Genomic DNA, 6000 nt, shown 5'->3' on the forward strand with positions numbered 1-6000 from the left:
TCAGAGGAAGGGTAGTTCGTGATGTCAGAAGACAGAACTGTGGTCTTGTACCTCCTTAAATTCCTATGACTTCTGGAATGAAATGTTGGGACTTGGCGAGAGGTCCATATTGTCCAGAGTGTTTTTGTAATTTCTGTGAAACACCTTTTCAGATGCTTCAGAAGAGCACAGCTTGAGAGGTGAATTCTCTGCAGAGTCTGCTGGGAGCAGGAATCCACCCCTGGCAGGCAGAATTGCCAGGGTTTGACTTTGTCAGTGGGAAGTGTTCTTTCTGCCTGGCAGGGGCAGGTTCTGTGATGGGGAATGCCCTTTGATTGGGAGCACCTGCTGTTCAGGCTGGGGCTGCCTTGAGCCATGCTGGGAGCAGAGGAAGGTGATATTTCCCTTAACTCTGCTGCCACTGTGTGCTTGAGAGGGTTCTGTGGACTCAGTGGGAGGCTGACTGGAAAAGGTACACGGCAGAAAGATGAAGGGATGGGTTTAAAGTATATAAAATCAGATTAAAGAAATCCTCTCTGCATAAAATAATTTGAAGTGAGGAGTGTGATAGCATAAGCAAATGCTCTCTTTCTTACTCTTTTTTAGGCATCTACCTATGTAAAAAGGTCACTGTGCTGTATGGATTGATGGCTTGGAAACTGCAGCTTTTTTTGTAGCTGGAAACCCAACTGAAGGAATTGTTTTGTGACTCCCTGTAGTGGTTTCTCATTACTTCCAAGCTATACTAGAACTGTGTGCTAATAGCTGGGGGCAAAGCAGAGCTCCTTGCTGATGTTCTCAAAACTCTCTTGCTGAGCAAAGGTAGTGAGAAGTAGAAGAAGAAATTCTGCCAGAATTCAGGGAATTGGGAAGCTCAGAGTTTGCTGTTGTGGGCTAAGTGCAAACCATGAAGAGGGAATGGGAAATCTCCACATGTCTTGCTGGTAACAGATTCATTCTCTTCATGCTCTCTATCGGGTGAAATGAGAGTACAGCGTAAATCATAGAATTGTTAAGGCTGGAAGAGACCTCTGAGATGGAGTCTAGCTGTTAACCTAACACTGCTGTGTTCACCACTATGCCATGTCCCCAGGTGCCCCATTTTTTGAACACTTCCAGGGACTGTGGTGATTCTACCACTTTCCTGGACAGCCTGTTCCAGTTCCTTGAACTGGGTAGACAGTCCTGGTTCCTGTCTGATCACCCTTTCAGTGAAGTTCACATGATATCTGTTGTTCAGTGGAGTGTAGGATCATATGGTCATAGGCTAGAAATTAAATATAAAATGTATAAGGCTGCAGAGCACTTGATCACCTCTGAACTCTTGAGTGGTTGATGCAACAATGCCTTTCTGTGCTCCTTTATATCCTTGGATGGATCCCTTCAATCACCTCTGCAGTCTCTTTTGTGCTGAAGACAACAGGTGAAATGCTACCAGCCTGTATATCAAAAATCACTGTTCAAACTAACATCAATCATATTTCCTTATACTCTTAAATAGGTCAGACTATCTTATTTGTATTTTTAAATTGTTGATAAAATCTGTGCACAAAGCAAGAATCAAGTCTTCCTTGAAGAGATCTCATACATCAAGCTCTGTCAGATTATTGTTAATATTGTTCTTTGAGTAGGAAGTGGGGACTATATTTTATCTGTTCAGATATTGTTGATGAGATGGTCATTAGAGAAGTCTTTGACATGAAAAATGGTTTTGGATTTTAAGTGCAGGCTGCTGCCTAAAAGGAGACATCTTTATCTTGCCGGTGCTTTTGGCTTGACATGCCTTTTTGTGCCCACAGTAGATTTTTTCAAGTCACAAAGGGAGTCTTTAAAGACAAGGGGAATTTTTTTGTATGCTGTAATATCCTTCAGACTTGAGTCCATTTCCACATGCTGCACCTCTGAAGTGTCAAGACTTATTGAGATTTAACATTTAGGATTGGAAAAGAATGTCTGAGCTAATGAGAAGTGGATTCCCCCCCCCACCCCTTTTTATTTCTGCACCTGTTTAGGTATAATAGAGAAGTAAATGGACTGCTTTCCATATCAGTTAGTCTGTGTATTTGATGCTTGTGTGAGGCCCTCCAGATTAATTAGCAGGTTTAGTAAATGACACAGGAAAGACTAATCACATTCTGCATGTGTTAGCTTCAGAGTGCCAAGTCTTTGCTTTCATCCTCCTGAGTCTACAGTGCCTGAAGTGCTTCAAATCCTGATGGCCTTGCTTATAAGATGTGCAATTTATCTGTTAAAATGAGGGCGATTGCACACATCCTGTGTCACCTGCACTGACTGACTGCTTTGTGCTCACTGTAATGCAATATGCTGAGTAAATAACCTCTTTGGTTATTAACACCTTCTCCCTCTAGGATTCATAGATGTATTCTGAAAGTTCTTTGTAGTTTTCAACAATGTCTGTGTTTTTTTTCCTGATGAAATCTATTTTTTCCTGATTAGCAAGACCACAAAACTTCCTTAGAGAAGATCTTTGTCTGAAGATCTGTGCAACTTCTTTCTGTCTTTAGCTTGTGTATCAACTTACATCTCAAAATGTTGATTTAGCCAAAACAGCCTTTAAAAATTGCCTTTTAAGTCAGAAGAATTCTCTGCTCCATATAAACTTAATGAAACATCGGGGTGGTTTTTTTTTCCCCTCCACTTGTGGGAAGATCATTTAATTAAAAATTGATGGTGCTAATTGACAAATGTGATGATTCCTTTAAACTGTTAAATATACTGCTATTAAAATCAGTCATTTCTAAGTACAAGTTAATGGCTAGTTTATTAGAACTACTAATTGCCTAGTTTTTCAGCAGATGGAATGAATCTAATTATGGTCATAAGGACTGGATTGTTTAAAAATAAATTGCAGGTGTTATGCAAAATGAGTTTTTTGGTTTTCAGTAGGCCACACAGTGGGAGAACAAGTAAAAAGTAAGGAATGTTTTCCCATTGCCTCTTGGAAGATTCAGGTTTGAAAGTTAAAGTGTTAAACTGCCTGTGTCTTTTCTGACTTAGCTGTGTTGTTCCCTAAGCCTTATCAAGAGCAGAATTAATTGTGGGTGATTGTGTGTCTCTTCAGCATCTAATTAGAACATCCTAATTAAAAGCTGTTTTGTGAAGCCTGCTTTCCATTGGATTTGTGTTCCATGTTCTCTGAGCCCTTCTACTGCATTAGAAATCACCTAAGCATCTCAGGTCTTGTTAGAAGAGTTTGTGATTGCTGTCAGACTCTGATTTTGCTGAGTATCCATCACCAGCAATACACAAGTGGAGACAAAAGGAGTATGCTGAGATTTTCTTTTTAAGAAGAACTTTCTTTGCTTGTGCACCTTTCAGTACACTCTATGTGCTTGCATTTGATATCTTAGCTGGTTTTCAGAAGCAGTCTGAAGCTTTTCACATTTGCTTGAGCTCCATTAGCACTGGTATTGAAGGCTGTTTCCATGTCTCCTGGTGAAAGGTTGGCAGAGTCTCAAGTGATGTGTGGATCTGAAAGGCTGGGTGTTAAAAGCCATTGCACACTGGAAGAGCTCTAATTTTGAGGAAACAAATGATGCCACCTGTAACCCAATCTGGAATGCTGATATTTGTGATTGGCTATGTCAGGCCCTAAGTTGCAGTGAGCCCCCCTGTACAGCACAGCCCTTTGGAATCGAGTTGAGTTTGAAAACTGAAACCAGAAAAGTCACACTGAATTCTGCAAGGGGCACAGGAGGGAATCTGTGGTAGATGATGAGATTGTAATTTCAAATGTCCATTCTGGCTTTGTTAAATCAGCCCTGTTGTTCCCAGAAAACTCTGTTAGAATTACCTTGCTATAATGATTTGCATATTGATTGGAGTTAAAGTCTACGAGTATTTAGACTGAATCAAGTTTGGGCCAAATTCTGAGACTTGCTGGGCATCATTGGATAATCTTGTGATCAGAAAAAGTGCAATCTGGTTTTCTAATAATGGTGGATTTTTGATTAATGTAAAAATAGGTGAACACCATAATGGAAAAATTAATTTCTCTAGAATTTCTAGTATCTCTTTTAGTGTTTTTCCTAGTTTTTCATGTACAGAGAGGTTTTCCAATCGACCATTGTTGTTCTTTTCACCATCTTCTCCTCTGTGATCTTTATTTCCTTCTGGGATTTAAAACTTGTAAATTTCATTAAATCTGTTCTACTGAGCTAAAATTAAGCACTGAAATGATGCCTTTTGAGTAATAACAGAATACCTCTGTAAATTGGCTCAGGCTATCCAGTAAACCAGAAAACTGTTCTGTGAGTATCTCTTTAAATTCAAGTTTACACTTAAGCTCCATGAAATACAGAGCTGATTTTCCCCTATTAATTGTCACAAAGTCCAACCTCACTGTGGCACATTGTGCAGAATGCAAACATGTTTCTTCAGTAGTTCAGACTTTCAGTGAACTGCACACTTTTAATGTTTTTAGGGTAACAGAATTTCTTTTCCAACAAAGTACTTGATCTCACCTAAAAGGTTTTTTTTCCCTTGTATTCTTTAGCCCTAGATTTATGTGGAGGGCATGTCTGCAGCATTTTGTGTCTGTGCAAGCACATGAAGTGAGTAAAATTGAAGCCCACTGCTCTTATAAGCACATAAATATTCTTTATCATCCCTGGCTTTTTGTCCTAATGGGTAGCATTTATGTTGTTGTAGGTATTGTAACACCTAACCCTGCAGTAACCAAGGCTAAAGAGAGTAATTTTCATGATTTATCTTAATGTTTTATATTTGTATGTCATTAGAGAGCACAGTTGGACGAGTTCATGATTGTCCTTTGTTTTTAATGAGACTTTGAGAGAGCTGTAGGAGAAAAGAGGTGTTACCTTTATGAGCACTGTCTGCAGTAAGAGTGAATTAAACACTGAAAAGCAGTTATCTTTCAGGGAGGTAGTGGTTTAGACATGGCTGTCTTGACCCAAAATGTCCCCACACACACTGTTTTATAAGTTTAAAATGTAGAAACTAATTTGTACCCTTGCATCAGTGTTTGATTGAAAAATCAGTGGTTTTCACTGTGAAAAGTTCAAATGGAAATTAAAAATGGAAAAACTGATGGTACCACTTAGTGCTTTGATGGGAGGCCTGCACTTCTCAGTTTATAAATAGACAGGGCAGATTTAGATTAAATGGAAGGAAGGAATTCTTCACTGGGAAGTGGTGAGGCCCAGGAATAGGTTGCCCAGAGAACTTCTGGGTGCCCCAGCCCTGGAAGTGTTCAAGGCTGTGTGGGATTGGGCTTTGAGCAACCTGTCTGACAGAGGTCTTGGAATGAGAAGGTCTTTAAGATCCCTCTCAACCCAAATTATTCTGTGATTCTCTTTTCATTTATTCATTGCAAGCTTTTGCCACCCAAGAAGAACGAATTCTACACTATTTAATGGGAGTGGAAGAATATATAACCATTTTATCCAATACTTAAAGAAGAGATGAAACTGATTCGTGGACCTGATTTGTGAGTAGTAATTTCTTTTTGTCAAGAAAGCAAGATTGGGCTTTAAGGCCAACGTAAGTTTTTTTTTTTCTTTTGACTAGAATGTGTTTTGGGTTAAATTCAGAATGGAATGTCAATGGCAATAGGACCTTTCATCTAATGAGAATACACAACATCCTTTGTAAGTTGATTATTTGCATATAATTACAAGGAATGAATGTTTTAGAGGAAATACAGAGGTATATACAAACAACTGGCAGAAAATAAATATATTTAGCTATATTCTTTACATGGGAGAGCCCATTGAATTCAAAGGTCCAGGGCTGATTTATAGTGTGCAGTGGCTCTGATTTCAGAGCTCAAACAGAAAGCTGTTCAAGACAAAGCTACTGTGGGAGCTTTTCCTTCATTTTAGACTTGGTGGTTGCATAGAACCTGAGAATTTTCTGTCTCCCTGAAGGACTCTAGGTGGTCTCTGGGTAACTCTATTAGAACACCATTTCCTGCTCAGTCCCAATCAAAAAACCATATTTATGCTGCTAAAAAAAAAAAAAAAAAAAAAAAAAAAAAAA

This window comes from Haemorhous mexicanus, chromosome 4 (assembly GCF_027477595.1).
Source record: "Haemorhous mexicanus isolate bHaeMex1 chromosome 4, bHaeMex1.pri, whole genome shotgun sequence".
Lineage (NCBI taxonomy): Eukaryota > Metazoa > Chordata > Aves > Passeriformes > Fringillidae > Haemorhous > Haemorhous mexicanus.